Raw genomic sequence first — 17,911 nt, forward strand, 5'->3', positions numbered from 1 at the left:
CTTGAATGAGCCTTCCAGGCCAAAATCCTTAAGGCCCCAAATAAATGCTTTCCCTTTGTTTCAGCTAGAGCAGGTATTACTTTTCTGTCTGAAATTCCTATCATGGGAACTGAAAAGAGGTTTCTTTCCTCCACCCAACATGGTGGATGCCCCCGCACCTGCCGACAGGAGGCCTGGAGGGAAAGGAAGCAGCACCCCGGGCAGCAGCATCTGGAGCAAGAGCTGGCCCAGCACCTGAGGTGCAGGGATGCCGAGTGGCAGGGTCAGGGGTCACAGGAGCCTCAGCAGTGGACAGCACAGAAACAAGCCAGGCGGGCTGGGCATTTGTAGAATGTAGGAATCTTTTTTGTTAGCATGCCTGCCACCCCCTGGGGATTAAGGTCTTTCAAGAGGACAGAAAATCTAACAAAGTGAGGAGATGATACAAGAGAAGTGTCCTTAAATTACAAAAAAAAAAGAGAAGTATCAGAGGCATCAATGCCATACCTGTGTGGCATTCGTTTGACCCCCTGTGTGACCTCATGGCTGGTGTTCCCTCGAAGGACCAGTTACAATCAGGACATCAGTGATATGAAGTTGGTACTTGTGTAACCAGAAGACCCGAGTTCGGGCCACATGTCACTGCCAAATGCCAATAAAGTAGAGACAGGAATTGAATCTTTAATCAGACAGCCGGCAGTCTGGAAGATGGCGGTGGTTATCATCGTAAAGAAACCACCTTAACATTTCGTTTCCAGCTGTCTTTTATTTTTTTTGAAAGATTTATTTATTTATGCATACAAGAACTGGAGTACAGGCCAGAGGGGCGTGGGTGAGAGGATTCACCAGAAACAGAGTGGGGAGCAGAACAGGCAGATCTACTGAAATACACTGCTGAGGGGAGCAGCGGGCAAGTCAGGAGAGGTCTGCTGTGCCATGCGGGTACCTCCGTGGCCGGGATTGAACTCATGCTGCAGTGGCTGCAGGTACCTTCACAGTGCCGCGTCTTAATCCTTTGCAGCACCAGGCAGACCCCACCAGCTCTGTTTTTATAGTGAGTTGAACAAAGAGAGATCAGCAGTCAGGGGGCCTTCACTGCTGCCAGGAGCCCATGATGTGCAGCTCCCTTATCGCCCTCCTGGACCAGGCCTCAGTCTTGTCCCACTGTGCAGAGGCTGCTCTTCAGATAACACCGGCTCCCCACACTCCTCCAGATGTGTCCTTGGGCTGGAAAATTAACTCAGAGCAGACAGGCCATAAACTGTACATGAGTGCAGATTTCCTACTATACCAGCTTAGTGTTTCACCCGATCTCCCCCGCTCTCCCAGCCCCTGTCATCCGTGCGGTGGGTTTATGTGAGCCTGGCTCTATTATCTGAAGCCACACTCACCTACGGGTAAAGGGCCATGCTCTACTTCATTTACTTCCAAATCTTTCAGAAGTGAAAACGTGAGCATATCTGTGTAGGAGAGTATACCAATGATAATTTGAATGCAGTGAAATATTCGCAAAAGATGAATCTAGGTAAAGGGAATATGCTTGTTTTGGACTGCTCATTTTGCTGTGTTTTGAAAATTTTGAAGTATTTATACACAAAATTCATTAAGAGAATGAAAGAGCAATGAGATGCATGCACTGATGAGTGTGGACGGGTGCACAGTAGTACCCAGAGGAGGCACAGCTGGGGGGCTGGGTGTGAGGGTGGCCTCAGGGAGAAGGTTAAGGAGACACAGAAGATGAGGTCTGGACAGAGGTGTGTCTGAGGCTCTGGAGCAGCTGATAGGGAAGGGGAGGAGGCGGCAGGCAAGGGCTATAGGGTCCCACCTCTGCTATCTCGTCCCACAATGAAGCTCTGTGCTTGCTGTGCCAAAGCAGGGTCCCCTCCCCATGTCAGAGTCACCTGCATGACCGGGCACATGGCCCCATCCTCCAGCCAGACACACATGCCTTCTCCTTCCCAGGGACCCAGCACTCTTCAGAGGGAGGGACATCAGAGGGAGGCAGGGTCAGAAGAGGGCAGGGCTGGGCAGGGCCTGCTGAGTGGTTCTCCTTATAAAGTCTCAGCACTTCACCTTCTTCAGCACCCTCTGCAGAGGCAGCGGCGCTGAGTCTGCACCTGACAGAGAACCCTCAGCTCCAAGCATCTGTGGGGACAGAAGAAGGGAGCATTCTGGTCTGGTGAAAAGGACTTTTAAAAAAAGTTTTATTTATGTAAGCATGCAGGAACTGGGATACAGGTCAGAGGTGTGGGGGCTATGAGAATTCATCAGAGACAGAGAGGGGAACAGAACAGGCAGACTGAGTGAAATACACAGCTGAGGGGGCCAGTGGGCGAGACAGCAGAGGTCTGCTGCGCCTGTGTGTATCTCCCTAGCTGTGGATTGAACTCGTGCTGCAGTGGCTGTGGGTAGCTTCATAGTGCTGCATCTTAACCCCCTGCGCCACAGGGATGCCTGAGGAGGACTTTCTGAGTCTGCACACACAATGCCTATGTATTTGGCAGGGAGCAAAGATGCCAGCTCAGGTCTGGTGTGGTTTTAGGGATAGGAGAGTCAGAGAAGGACCCTAGACCCTGGTATTTGTTGGGTTGAACCAGGGTGGGTTATTCCAGGAGGTTCCAGAACTTCCAGAGGCCCATCACTTTCCTTTGAGATTTCCTGCCTCAGAAAGGTCGGGGATAAGGATGGCAGGAGAGAAAAGTCCATGCAGTGACCTTGTGCATCTTATTTCTCCTTAGAGGACAATGGCCAGAACCTGCTTCCTGCTGTTCCTCTCAGTGGCCATCTGGAGCGCAGGTGAGTTTCTGGGGCAACAGTATACTTGTGTGAGCTGAAGGCAAGGGGGTGGGACAAGGGGTCAGTAGAGGCACTGGGCATCTAAGTCCTGGGCAGAGGAAGTCAGGGGATGCACAGAAGCCATACTGAGCTGGGTAGGGAGGCCTGGGTGCTGATGCTGGCTCTCCTGGTGTCGGCCTGAGGCAGTCAGGGAGTAGGCTAAGGGGGTTCTGGGGTCCATTGCATGCCCCGGAGTGGTTGAGAGACACCCAGGAGAAGGACAGCAGGACCCTGTCATGCCAGTAACTACTGCTCCCATGTCCTTGGCGTCTGACAACCACAGGAAGCTGCTGTGTCCAGAAACATCCTCCTTTCAATAATGGGGCTGTCATTAGCGGAGTGGAAGAGTCAGTGTAGCCTGTACTAGGCAGGGCCAGATCCTCTAGCAGGGAGGATTCAGATTCAGGGGCCTCAAAGCAAACTGAGGGACAGATAATGCAGGGAGGGGTGGATCTGACAGCAGCGAGAATGGGACCAAGACACCAGACATATCAGAGTTTTTATTTTATTGAGGTAATACTGTTTTATAGCTCTGTGTGCAGTCAGAGGTATAGGAAATGCTCTCCGGATGCATGTGGCCCCCCTCGCCCTCCACCAAGGTGCCCACCGTCTACTTCCATAGTCCACTGGGCTTCCACCACTCATTGCTCTCCCTGCTCCCCAACCCTCCCTGGTGGCCTTAATTTTAGCAACAGATTTCTCAGACTGGTTATTGTTTTGGTTCTGTCTGATATTCCATTTTGTTTCTCTATATTCCACATAGACGTGAAACCCTGTGATTTTGATGTTTCTCCTTCACGATCCCCTCCAGTTCCATCCATGTTGTTGTATGTCATTTTATTATTTTAAAGATTTATTTATTTATGCATACAAGAACTGGGGTACAGGCCAGAGGTGTGGAGGGTTATTCACCAGAGACAGAGTGGGGAACAGACAGGGAGACTGAGTGAAATGCACTGCTGAGGGGATCAGCGGCAAGACAGGAGAGGTCTGCTGCGCCATGTGGGTATCTCCCTGTCTGAATATTGAACTTGGACTGCAGTGGCCGCGGAAAGCTTCATAGTGCTGTGACTTAATCCCTTGCACCACCAGGGAGCCGTCCCACCAGGTTTATGAGAATTCTTCTCATTCCTTTAGCAACTGCCAGATGTCCTGCCAAGTGTCCCGACGAGATCCCAGAAATCAATACCTGTGCCTCTCCCTTCTCCTCCTTGCCTAGGAGCTGCAAGGACATCAAAGAAAGCTGCCCTGAAGCAGGAGGTGAGTAATAAACCCACTGGATTCTCTCCTTGAGGACCATTTTAATCACAGACCCACATGGACATCAGCAAGTGACACTGGCCCCACTATCTGCTCAGCTCAGCTCCTGCATGAGTGGGAAATTGAGATCTTTCTGTGCCATCATCATGGTAGACTTGTCCTTCTGGAGGCGCAGGTCTCTGAGTTCCTTAGACCCTCAGAGTAGTGGCCTTGGTGAGGCACCAGCCCGGGGGACACAGCATCTCTGCCTCTGAGACTGTTTGCTCTCCAAACTCTTGAGAGAATAGCCTGGAACCAGGGCGCTCGCCTCTGCTCCCAGGTGAACCCTGGTGATTCCTACTCAAACATGGCCAGGTGAGGGGCCTCAGCATCTACTGGGCCTCCCATGTCTTTCTGGTCATGGGGCTGGAAGGTCACGGCTCTCAGACAGGGACTCTGGACTACCTCCCCCTGCAGATGGCCTGTATTTCCTCAGCACCGAGAAAGGGGTCGTCTACCAGACCTTCTGAGACATGACTACTGATGGGGGCGGCTGGACCCTGGTGGCCAGTGTGCACGAGAACCACATGGGTGGCAAGTGCACCGTGGGTGATCGCTGGTCCAGTCAGCAGGGCAGCAGGTTGGACTACCCAGAGGGCGATGGCAACTGGGCCAATTACAACACCTTTGGGTCAGCAGAGGGCGCCACCAGTGATGACTACAAGGTTGGTGCCTCCCACAGCCCCCCTGGTAAGAGAGAGGCGTGGAGTGTGAGAGGAACTGACCGCTTAAGCAAGAGGGATAGAAATGGGGTGTAGGATTGGGCTGGAGAGAAGACATACCTCCAGGGTCTTGCGAGACAGAATCCTCCAAAGAGGCTGTGAGGACCCGGGTGTTGGGGGTCTTGCGTGCGTGAGTGGGTGTGTGAGTATTATTGCTATCTGACCTCCTGACCAGGGCTGTTCTAGCTCCACTGAGCTCCGTGTTTGGTGTTTGCTTGTGGGAATCCTGGCTTTTCAGGCTCCGTGTCTGTCCCTCTGCAGAACCCTGGCTACTACGACATCCAGGCTCATGACCTGGCATCTGGCACGTGCCCAACAAGTCCCCCCTTGAGAGCTGGAGGAACAGTGCCTTGCTGAGATATCGCACCAACACTGGCTTCTTCCAGAACCTGGGACATAATCTGTTTGGCCTGTACCAGGTACATGGGGTCTACCTCGGGGCATTTTCTTCCGGGAACGAGAGCCAGTGGTTGTGTGAGGAGGAGAGAGTGGGCTCTGGTCTCTGTCCCTCGGGGCTATCCTGGGCTGTTGTTTCCTCCCTCTGGCTCATGGCGACCTCCTGAGCTTCCTCCTCAGGATCTGAGCTGGGCAGTGGAAGACATCCAAAGGAGAGTGGGGGGTCAGTAACGGGCAACGGAGAAAAGGACACCAGCTATAGGTGTGGGGGAGACACAACCATGGGGGAGAAGAATGACTAGATTTTCCTTTTTAAATTGTGTTATACTTTATTGAAGTAACATTGGTTTACAACACTGTCCATGAACAGGTGGGGATGCATGTTACTCTACTAGATCTATCTGGTGATTTGGTATTATCATTCCTACAAGACCGACCATTTCATATCACCAAAGGACCCATCATACTCCACAGGGCCACCTGCCCACTTGGCTATCAATTTTAGTCCGATTTCTAGATTTTGTTTTGGTTTAGTTTGTCTGTTCCTTTGTTTCATATCTTTTTTGAAATGAGTGAAATCATCTGGTTTTTGTCTTTTCCTTCTGATTTATTTAGCTTAGCATAATTCCCTTCAGTGCCACTCATGTTGTTGCAGATAACCAGAGATCATCCTTTGTTATGATTGAGTAATATGCAGCTGTCTAAATATCCAATAATTTCTTTATCTACTCACCTGTGGTGGGCACTGACGCTGTTTCTGTGATTTGGGTGTTGTAAACAGTGCTGCAATGAACAAAGAAGTGCTTATATCCCTTTGAATTAATATTGTTGCGTTCTTTTTTTTTTTTTTTAAAGATTTATTTATGTATTTATACATGCACTGGGTACAGTCAGAAGTGCGGGAGGGTGAGAGAATTCACCAGAGCCAGAGCGGGGGGTGGGGGGCAGAGCAGGCAGAAGGACCGAAGTCCACTGCTGAGGGGAGCAGCGGGCGGCAGGAGAGGTCTGCGCGCCATGTGGGACCCTCCTCCGGTGGCCGGGGAGCCGCCGGGGATCGGATCGGCGCTGCAGAGGCTGCGGGCAGCTTCGCAACCCAGCGCTCAACCGCTGCGCCACCGGGGAGGCCCATATTGTGAGATGATTCACTAGAGACAGAGTAGGGAGCTGAACAGGCAGATTTACTAAATACACTGCTGAGGGGAGCAGCCGGTGAGGTCAGCAGGGTCTGCTGTGCCATGTGGGTTAGCTTCCTGGCTGGGGATTGAACTCATGCTGCAGCGACTGGTTTGATAACACTAAGAGTTAAACTCCTGTGGCACCAGGAGGCCCATACAGTAGATCTATTTTTAACATTTTGAGAGTGGCAGGAGCAGTCTCCAGGGATCACCAGAATTAAGACTGATTTGCAAATGTGATTGTGAAGGGATTACCCACCTCCCCAATCTCTGTACTATGGTAGCATCCCATGGTCCTTACACAGCCTCTGTCTGTCCCTGCAGAGATACCCAGTGAAGTATGGAATAGGGAGTTGTTCCAGTGACAACGGCCCGGCTGTCCCAGTGGTCTATGACTATGGGGATGAAAAGAAAGCCGCATCTTATTACTCACCGCTTGGTCAGAGTAAGTGTTTGCTCCCTAGGACTGGTCATGAATCCTCCCTGCAGGCCTGGGAAATGTGGGAAATAATGGCAATTAAAAATTGCTGCCATTTATGAACACTTCCAATGTCCAAATCTCTCTTCTATAAACTTGTCCATGAATCATGAGACATCTTTGAGTTTGGATGACTATTATTTCCACTTGCTAGAGAATAAGCCTTAGATCCTTGCCATGCTGTATAGCTTCTTACAATGGTTAAGACAATGTGTAGGTTAATGATCACAGGAGGAACATGGCAATGTGGAGAGAAAATTCACTTTTTTAAATGAAGGACAGCTATTATATTTTGAAGATATCTTTTCGGCAATAAAGCTACAGAAGTGAAACTTTTTGGGAATATAATGGCATCACTCTTTACATTAATATTTCCATGACAACAGCTAGTATAGACACGATAACAGACACCTGGCCATCAGGTGAGAGATGTGTAATAGCAGCAGATGGACATGGATAATTGCGCCCCCTTTTGGACCTTTGTGGGTCTTTTTGGTTCCCCTGTAAGCCTTGGCAGACAAGTGTCCTCTGTGTGCCCAGCCTTGGCTTCTTGCCCCAGTGGGAAAGAGATGCCCTCCCAGTCCAGGTGAGGGCCAGGAGCACCAGCCACAAACCCCAGAGGTGCTGGCCCATCCCTATGCTGTAGTGCTGGCTGCAGCCGGAACTGCTGGTCAGGGAATCCCTGCTGGGCACAGAAAGTTGGTTCTGGCTCCCCTTTGAACACTTGATCCACTTTTCCTTTTCTCTTTCAGAGGAATTTGTTGCTGGATTCGTCCAGTTCAGGGTGTTTAATAATGAGAGAGCAGCCAATGCCCTGTGTCCTGGAATGAAAGTTACCGGCTGCAACACGGAACATGTGAGTTTTGTGGACGGTAGCTGCCTGTGTGTGTGTGTGTGTGTGTGTGTGTGTGTGTGTTACCTGACAGCTGTGCCCTGTACTGACTGCTGTGCTCCTCTCTGTTCTATGCACATATTTTCATATTCACCTTCATTTACAGATTTTTCCTTAAACCTGCATCACAGAGCTCCTCAACTTGCAGCTTCGAGATGTAAAGATGACAGTCACTCTAGCTTTGCAGACTGAGTAGATGAGATGCAAATATATAACTGCAACTGTAACAGTAGCTTAGGGCTCTGGAATACAGTATTGGAGCTTCTCATTCTGCTAGTGACTCAGAGGTGATTGTTTAAGGAGGCACATTTGTGTTGAGTCTCAACAGATGCATAGAGATCAGCACAGAGCTGGGACTGGATCACACATTTTTAGTGTGAATGACTGATGAGTTCCCCATCAGTGGTGTTTAAGAGAACATGGTATGTTTGAGAGAGCATGGTACGTTGAAGGGCAGTGAGTTATCTGTGACTGTGGGGCAAGCTGTGAAGGAGTTCAACCCAAGTTCCCTGCCATCCTTGGCAAGGGTCAGTGAGCCTGGATCCAGACCTGTAGGCGATGGATGAACAATTCTTGGCACCAGATGACTATGGGGGATGGAGAGGCATGGAGGCTACAAACAATTTAGGTTTTGTTTTGCTGACTGGATGCTATCAATTAAGACAGGAGACAGGATGAGGAACAGGTTCAGAGGTAGCAGGAGAGGCGATGCCTTATGTTTGACTCTGTGGAGATGAGAGCTGGGAGGTACCTAGGTGGAGGCATCTGGTGCAGTTGGATGTGGGTCTCAACCAGGAAGCACATCTGACTGGCCTCAGGTTCAGGAGTGATGCATAATACAGGAGCATCTTTATATTTGCTAAAGTCAAGGAGAAGTGAAGCCATGAAAGGAAGGAGGTGTACACTGAGGTATCAGGAAACATTTAGGGGATTAGCCAAGGGAGAGGGGTGAGGCAGGCTTGAGAGGGAATGTTATGGAAGGTAGAAGGGCAGTCAGGAAGGTGAGAGGGTTTCACTGGATGGTGGTCAAAATCAAGTACAGTGAGGCCCAAAGAGTCTAAGGTTTTGGCCATAATGACATCAGTTTGGGCCTCCCTGGTGGCGCAAGGGGTCAAGCACAGTGCTATGAAGCTATTGCAACCTCTGCGGCACGAGTTTGATCCCCAGCTGGGCAGGGAGAAACCCACATGGTGCAGCAGACCTCTCTTGTCTCGCCCGCTGCTCCCCTCAGCAGAGTATTTAATCAGTCTGCCTGTTTTGCTCCCCGCTCTGTCTCTGGTGAATTCTCTCACCCTCCACACCTCTGGCCTGTACCCCAGTTCTTGTATGCATGGATAAATAAATCTTTTTTTTTTTTTAAAGACCTCAGTTCACCAGTGTGGACTGCAAATCTCTCACTATGTGTCCTCTCTTGCTCCCTAGCACTGCATTGGTGGAGGAGGGTTCTTCCCAGAGGCCAATCCCCTCGAGTGTGGGGATTTCTCCAGCTTTGATTTTTCTGGATATGGTACTCATATTGGTTACAGCAGCAGCCGGGAGATAACTGAGGCAGCCGTGCTCCTGTTCTATCGGTGAGATCTCTGTGCTTTGAGACCCAACTCAGCTCCCAGATGCTCAGAGACGGGTAAACTGTATGCCCCTCAAGAGTAGATGAGAATAAATTACATCAGTTTGTGATTCTGGATTTCTTTCAATTATTTTTTTCAGAGAGTATGGGACCTTTAGGGATATTTAAAAATTTCTGGTGAATTCACCTCCGAATTTCTGAGTTAGGAATTTTAAGCCCCAGGTATCCCAAACACAAGTATACTTTTTTTGAAGAGGACCCCACAATTAGGTTGGAAGGGGGAAGATTTCGTTTTCATTCTTGCTGTCATGCTGCTAATCCAAGCCCTCTATAGAAAGATCTTAAAAAACAAGGATGATTATTATTTTTTTTTTTTAATTTTTAATTAATTTTTTTTTTTTTATTTATACAAGCACTGGGTACAGTCAGAAGCGCGGGAGGGTGAGAGGATTCACCAGAGCCAGAGCGGGGAGCGGAGCAGGCAGAAGGACCGAAGTACACTGCTGAGGGGAGCAGCGGGCGGCAGGAGAGGTCTGCGCGCCATGCGGGACCCTCCTCCGGTGGCCGGGGAGCAGCCGGGGATCGAACCGGCGCTGCAGAGGCCGCGGGCAGCTTCGCAACCCAGCGCTCAACCGCTGCGCCACCGGGGAGGCCCAACAAGGATGATTATTATTTAGATTTGGAAGGGAAAAAGAAACAGAGACACCACTACCCATTCCCTGTGTTCCTCGTGCTTTGACAGCCTGGGCTCTAAATGACTCTAATACCACTTCCCTTGTGTGTTTTTGTATCTTCCTGTAACACCAAGAAATTCTCTGACTCCAGGTAGGTGTCCAGTCAACTCAATCTGACACTCTCTTCCAGGAGAAGTTCAGGTCCTTTAAAGTAAGTGCTCATTCCTACAAGTCTCACCACCCCACCCCCCACCTTCCCTTGCCAGCCCCAAGTCTAGGTTGTCACCTGCGCTTCTGACTGATGAGTATGAATAGATTCCAACCACTTCTCATTGGGTTGAGTGGTATTGCTGGAGTGGCTCACAGGACTCGGAGAAACATGTCACTTAGGGGCTGGTTAGTACAAGATACAGCTCAGGAGCAGAAGGAATAGGTGCACAGAGCCAGGAGGGTCAATGCTGGACTCACCAAAGGATAGTGCACAGGTTTCCCTAATGCTATCCCTTTGCATTTGATTCTTTTTTTTTAAAAAAAAGATATATTTATGCATACAAGAACGGGGTGCAGGCCAGAGATGTGGGGGGTGAGAGGATTCACCAGAGACAGAGTGGGGAGCAGAACAGGCAGACTGACTGAAATACACGGCTAAGGGGAGCAGCAGGTGCGACAGGAAAGGTCTGCTGTGCCATGTGGGTAGCTCCCTGCCTGGAGATCGAACTTGTGCTGCAGTGGCTGTGGACAGCTCCATAGGATGCATCTTAACCCCTTGCACACCAGGGAGGTTCTGCATTTGATTCTTTTGATATTATAAATGCTAGGCATTTTTCATGCTTTTTCAACTATAAATAAATATTTGTATGTCCATCTGATGATCTTCCTATATACATTTATTAATTCTAAAAGTTATTGAGGCTCTTGAATTTCTGAAAAACAAACAAACAAACAATTCTATCTTTTCTTGTTCTCACTTTATTTCATCAGCTAATATCTCTAGGAAAATGTTGGTTGGAAATACTGGTATTAGCTGTCTTCCCCTAGATCCCAGTCTCTGAAGGAAAACTTTCCATTTCACCATAAAATACTGTTTGCTGGAGTTTTTTTTTTTTTTTAAAGACATTTATTTATGCACACAAGAACTGGGGTATAGGCCTGAGGTGAGTCAGGAGAGGTCTGCTGCGCCATGTGGGTCAGCTCCCTGGCTAGGGATCGAACTTGTGCTGCAGTGGCTGCCTCTTAACCCTTTGGACCACCAGGGAGGCCTCAGTAGCCATGTTTTTGTCTTTCAGCTGTTTATGTTGAGGTCGTTGATTAGTAAGTAATGGTATGGTAGGAAGAATTAACATGAAAATTTCCACCATCTTTAAACCAAACTCCAAAGTCTCCTGGAAAGTGGGCACACTTGTATTCTGGGATACTTGAGACTTGAAATTCGAACTCCAAATGTTGGAAGTGGAATTCATCAGAAAATAGATATTATTTAAAAATAGCCTTACCCCCGCTGCGGGTCCAGGCAGCTCGGGTGGCGGAAGGAGCGGCAGCGGTCAGGCAGCGAAGCCCCGCGAAGGCTCTCGGCGCACCGCAGCCAGCGGGTACCCGGCACGCGCCCGCCGCGCCGCCACGATGCCCAAGACGAAGGTCAGCTCGGCCGAGGGGGCGGCCAAGGAGGAGCCCAAGAGGAGATCCGCCAGGTTGTTGGCGAAACCCGCTCCTGCAAAAGGGGAGACGATGCCCAAAAAGGTGGCAGGAAAGGATAAATCATCAGACAAAAAAGTGCTGAGGGGAGCAGTGGGAGAGACAGGAGAGGTCCGCCGTGCCATGTGGGTATCTTGCCCGCCCGCTGGAATCAACCCAGTGCTGCAGAGTCTGTGGACAGCTTCACAGCACTGCGCTCAACCACCTACACCACCCGGGGAGGCCCTGCAGCCAGTAACTTTCATTCCAGGACACAGGGCATTGGCTTCTCATTCATTCATTCATTCATTCATTCATTCATTTTAAAAGATTTATTTATTTATGCATACAAGAACTGGGGTGCAGGCCAGAGATGTGGGGGGTGAGAGGATTCACCAGAGACAGAGTGTGGGGAACAGAACAGGCAGACAGACTGAAATACACTGCTGAGGGGAGCAATGGGTGAGTCAGGAGAGGTCTGCTGCGCCATGTGTGTATCTCCCTGGCCTGGGATCGAACTTGTTCTGCAGTGGCTGTGGATGGCTTCATAGCGCTGAGACTTAACTCCTTGCGCAACCAGGGAGGCCACGGTCTCTCTTTATTAAACACCCTGAACTGGACAAACCTGGCAACAAATTCCCCTGAAAGAGAAAAGGACAGAAGGGTCAAGTGTTCAAAGGAAGAGCTAGAACCAGCTTCCTGTGCCCAGCAGGGATTCCCTGACTAGCAGTTCTGGCTGCAGCCAGCACTGCAGCATAGGGATGGGCCAGCACCTCTGGGGCCTGCGGCTGGTGCTCCTGACCCTCACCTGGACTGGGAGAGCATCTCTCTCCCACTGGGGCAAGAAGCCAAGGCTGGGCTCACAGAGGACACTTGTCTGTCAAGGCTTACAGGGAAAAGTAGACTCAGAAAGATCACCAAGAAGACCCACAAAGGTACAGCAGGGGGCGCGGTTATCCATGTCCATCTGCTGCTGTTACACATCTCTCACCTGATAGCCAGGTGTCTGTTTTCCTGTCTACCATTAACTGCTTCCTACAATATATCAATATAAACTCTAATAGCTTTAAATTTTTCAACAAGGACTACTTTTCTGTGCCTCCATTATGTTGAAAATAGTATCTGTTTTAGAGAACATTTATCAGTCACTCAGATTAATTTTTCTCATTTTGTTGCTTGTTTTATTTCCCACAAATAAGAGCCTATACCTTTCCTGAATTATTATAAGAGGTCACACAAGGTAAGAAGTCAGTGTTTATCTCCTATAGAAATAATAGTACTTCTTTTTTTTTTAAAGATCTATTTATTTATGCATACAAGAGCTGGGGTACAGGCCAGAGGTGTAGGGGGTGAGAGGATTCATCAGAGACAGAGTGGGGAACAGAACAGGCAGAATGACTGAAGTACACTGCTGAGGGGAGCAGCGGGCAAGGCAGGAGAGGTCTGCCGTGCCATGTCGGTTGCTCCCTGGCCGGCTGGGGATCGAACTCATGCTGCAGAAGCTGTGGACGGCTTCATAGGTTGTGTCTTAACCCCTTGCACCACCAGGGAGGCCTGAGATAATAGTACTTCTAACTTTAGCATTTCCTCCTGATGATTAAGTGACAAATCATGTCAAATTTTTAGAAAAGCAACTGGTACATTTGAGTGTTAAGACAGGGTGGCAAGGGCCTCCCTGGTGGCTCAAGGGGTTAAATCTCAGTACTATGAAGCTATTGGCACCCACTGCAGCACCAGTTCTATCCCCCCGCCGGCCAGGGACTACCCACATGGTAGAGCAGACCTCTCCTGACTCGCCCGCTGCTCCCCTCAGAGTATATTTCAGTACATCTGCCTGTTCTGTTCCCCACTCTGTCTCTGGTGAATCCTCTCACCGCCCCCTACCCCCAGCCTCTGGCCTGTACCCTAGCTCTTGTTTGCATAAATAAATAAATCTTTCCAAAAAAAAGGATAGGGTACCAAAATGTAATTGCTGTTGTTTCCCATCTTCCCCAAGCCAGCTGGGAGGATTCATGATGGATGAGTCCTAGGGAGAAAACACTCACTCTGGCCATATGGCGAGTAATAGATGCAGCTTTTTTGGTGTCCCCAGAGTCATAGACCACTGGGACAGCTGGGCCGTTGTCACTGGAAGACCTCCCTATTCCATATTTCACTGGGTATCTCTGCAGGGACAGACAGAGGCTGTGTGAGGACCATGGTGACTTTGCACAGAGGGATGTGAGGGGTGGGGAACGAATCCCTCAGAGTCATGTTCAGAAGTCATAATATCAGTGATTTCTCTCTTCCCTGTACTTTGCCCCTCCCCCACTCTGCCTTGGGCCACTTTCCAGGCCTCACAGGGGTTCTTGAGGGAGGCAGCACATGAGGCCATCATGAAATAGCAGGGAGGAGAGATAGCCAGTGCAGGGACCCTGTGGAACAGGGCCAGGCCGCCCCTTCTGCTTCTTTTATCTAGAGTCAGCAATGTGTCCCACAAGCGCCGGGTCCAGAGGTCAATGTTGGCAAGGTGGCCGCAGCTCTCAGGCCTGGTTTCAACAAGTCATGGTAGTGCTTGTGAAGTCTGCTGCCGTGGGGCTGCTTGGATGCCGAAGCTCTGCATACTGCCCACGTCCTTAGCCCAATGTTGCATCTGTGAAATGGGTTCCTGGGTCACTTTTTACCACCAGTGGATGTTTGTAGGCAGCACAAAGACTCATCAGTGCCACCAAACTGCTTTCCTCTCTGGATAGGAGCAGAGTAGGCAGCCAGCAAGCGGTGGCAGTGTTGACACACGTGACAGCCTACTGCTGGGCATCAGGCCAGGGCTGGCCCAGTAATGTCCACCAGCCAGAGTGTCAGGGCACAGTCCTTGACCCGTGGAAGCAAAGGCTCTCTGGGGGTGGCCACTAGAACAGACTGCATATTGTTTTCAAGCACTTTGGATTTTTTTTTCATGCTAGAGGTGACCCCAGGCATGCACAGTGGCCCACAAATTTTTTGGTCCTGCATGGAGTAAGTGCCTGTGAAGCCACCAAGCCACATTTTGTCCTGGGACTATCTCAAGACACAAGACCATTGTTAAGGAGTCTGCCTCATCGTTGCCTGGTGAGGCTAGTGGGGCTTGTCCTGTAACAGGGTAGACAGTTACCTGTTTTTCATGTCCTAGGTCCCACAGGTTTCTCCATGAGGCCTGTCTCTATAATGGCTGCATGACTCTCCACCTGTTCAGGTGTCAGGTATCAGGTGGAAATTTACAAAGTTAGGACCCTGTACACTATCCAACTGCCAGTGCAAACCACCAAAGGAAAGGTTTATTTAAAACATATATGTGCAGGGCCTCCCTGGTGGTGTAGGGGTTAAAGACAGCGCTATTAAGCTATCGCCAGCCCTTCAGCTCAAGTTCTCTCCCCGGCCAGGGAGCTAACCCACATGGCGCAGCAGACCTCTCCTGCCTCGCCCGCTGCTCTGCTCAGCAGTGTATTTCAGTAGTTCTGCCTGTTCTGCTCCCCACTTTCTCTGGTGAATCCTCTCACCCCCTGCACCTCTGGCTTACATCCCAGTTTTTGTATGCACAAATAAATAAATCTTAAAAAAAAACCCAAATATGCACAACACTCAGAGTTTATAAGGGTGCTGACCTTGTTTTGTCCCCGTCTTACACCAGATAGTGTTTGTCTTTAGGTGTTCAGCCACAGCTGTCCGAGATACTGGCTGGTCATGGCTGGAATCAGTGTCTGCCCCTCTTCATAAGGGCTGGTCTCCAGGATGGTTTTTTGTTGGCATATATTACAAAGCCAAGGATTTCGTGTAACTGCCTGCAGTGGGTTAATTGACACGTACTATAACAATGGAAAAGAAAGCACTAGCCAGACCAGTTACAAAGTGGTTTGTACCCAACTGTGGCTCAGAAGACCCATTTAGTCTGCCACTGAAGGCACCGCTGGACACAAACGGGACTACTGTGTTCAACTCATGGTAATCCACTGTCATATGCCAAGTGCCATCAGGCTTTTGCACTGGCCACACGGGCAAGTTGCAAAGGCTGTGGGCAGCATGCCCACCCTTTTTAACTCTGTTATTGTGCCTGTGATTTCTTTATGGCCACATGGCAGCTGATACTGCGGGCTCTTTGTCACTTGCCTACGGAATGGCAGCTGCATGTCTGGATGCTCAGCATGTCCTCAAAATGCTGTCTTTACCACGTGTACCCTAAGGGAGACTCTCTAGAGGGTCATGGTCTGCAGCCACAAGCCATGGAGTGCACGAGCTCTATCCAGCACATGCACCGCACTCTTTCTTGGGGTAATCATTTAAACTTCAGGGGTAGCTTTACCACCTTTACTTTGACACTGCTTTGTCTCAGTGGGTGACTAGTTTCACGTGAATCCTCTGGTCCCTGTCCATCCCTCCTGGACAGGACTTTAGCCCCACTTTAGCCCCACTTTTAAAGCAAATAGAGCGTTTTTCCAGCTGGGTCAGGGTTTCTACCAAATGGTGCATGTGGCTGGAGGTTTTTACAACTTTCCTTCACAACAGTCTTCCCTTTAAGGAGTAAATCTTACTTCCCTTTAAGGGAGTAAATCTTGTTTCTCCCATCACTGTCATCACAGCTTTAATCGGTACACATTAGGCTTTCTGTTTACTTTAGCCTGGTCTATGACTGCCCCTAGCAAATTTACCCCCCTCTGGTGCCTGTCACTTTAAGAGGTTTGCCGGCTTTTTTGGGTGTCCCTTTTTGGTTGCCTGGTAACTGCTTGAACACACTTGCCCTACTACAGTTTTTGGTCTTACCTAAACTGACTTTTTGATACATTTCCTGCATGGCTTTAGAGGGTCTGGTGGGGAATCCCTCCCTCACAGCACCCCAGGCGGCCCCACAGCTGTCTGTGGGGTCGTCAACCTCCGGCCCAGCCTACCACGTCTCCCTGCTGCCTGAGGATGCTGCTCGCTGTGGTTACGAATGTCCCTTGACACACAAGGCTACTCCGGGGCACTGTGGACTGCTGGACACTCTTTGACCTCCGTCTCTTGGGGTGTGCAAAGGATCCCCTCCACTCCTAGGTCTCACAAATGTAACAGCCAAGCTTCTAAGATTCCTCTGTTTGTGATTCCAGTGTTTGTGCAGTGTCTCAGAGTTTACAGAATGCTACACATAAACCATCCTATTTGAACCTCACAATAGCCCTTTATAGTGTTGATAGCATTAACCTTAGATAAAAGAACAGCTGTGTTCATGTGCAGGCTGAAATGTGTTTATCTGGAAATAGCAGAGAAACACAGTTCAGGATACACAGATTTAGGCAGAACCTTAAGACTTGTCCCTAGAAGGGACCCAGGTTCGTGGCTCCTTATAGAAGGAGAGAGGATGAGGTAATAGATGAGATAAAAGTCAAATGAAATGGTCACTAAGTAAACTGGCAGGTGGAGGGATCACAAAATAAAACTAGGTAAAAGCCTTCTTGATCAGTCTTTCAAGTTGAATGTTCTTGCTCTTGATGGCTTCTTGGAATGTTGGCAGGTTGGTCCATTTCCAGGGTCAGATCCAATTTAAAGAAATCAAAAGTGATTTTCCACTCTGAGGTGCTTCCTCTGTTCATAATGCATTATGACTCCAGTGACATCATTTTTCACATTTCCCCCTTTTGTCAAGGTTTTTCTCTGAAAGCATCACTAAAATTTCAGATACTGGAAATAACTGTCGATCAGCATTGAGTCAAGTTTTCTTCTGTGTTTCATTTTCATCCCTTTACCATGAAGGATCATTTCTGTTATTCATATCCCACATCAGAGTGAAAGTGTTTTTTTTTTTTTTTTTCCTGGTTGGGCCATGGGGGTGGGGGAGTAGGTGGGACGGGCAGGGAGTAGGGGAAGGGAGCCTTTAGGCCACAGTTGTGCAACAAGAGCATTAGGGCAAAGAAAGGCTTTACTGTCAAGTTCCTTTTAAGGGTCAGTATCTTCTGCATTTCCTTGAAGTTTCTCATGTGAAGGTTCATAAGCCTTGGTGATCATTTTAAAGCAAGGGATGATCACTGAATGATGTTCTTTTAACATTGAACTATGGGGTGGGGAAGGTAGGTAGTTGAACAACTAAATTCCTGTAATAACAGCCAAAACGCTCAATCCAAATTAAAGAATAGATGTACACTTGAAGGCTGTGCCTGAGGATAGTCAGCCAAATAGACGAGAAACCAAATGAAGTCTCAGCAGATACCCTATTGCAACATCGGGTTTACTCCTGAAT

General features: G+C 49.2%; 1 pseudogene; it reads left to right on the forward strand.

Moving 5' to 3' along the window:
• The first annotated feature begins 2,015 nt into the window (after positions 1-2,015).
• On the forward strand, positions 2,016-9,476 carry LOC119241390 (intelectin-2-like; annotated as a pseudogene).
• Positions 9,477-17,911: the final 8,435 nt, after the last annotated feature.

Source organism: Talpa occidentalis, unplaced genomic scaffold (genome assembly GCF_014898055.3).
Source record: "Talpa occidentalis isolate TD23 unplaced genomic scaffold, MPIMG_talOcc4v2.1 talOcc4.12, whole genome shotgun sequence".
Taxonomy (NCBI): Eukaryota; Metazoa; Chordata; class Mammalia; order Eulipotyphla; family Talpidae; genus Talpa; species Talpa occidentalis.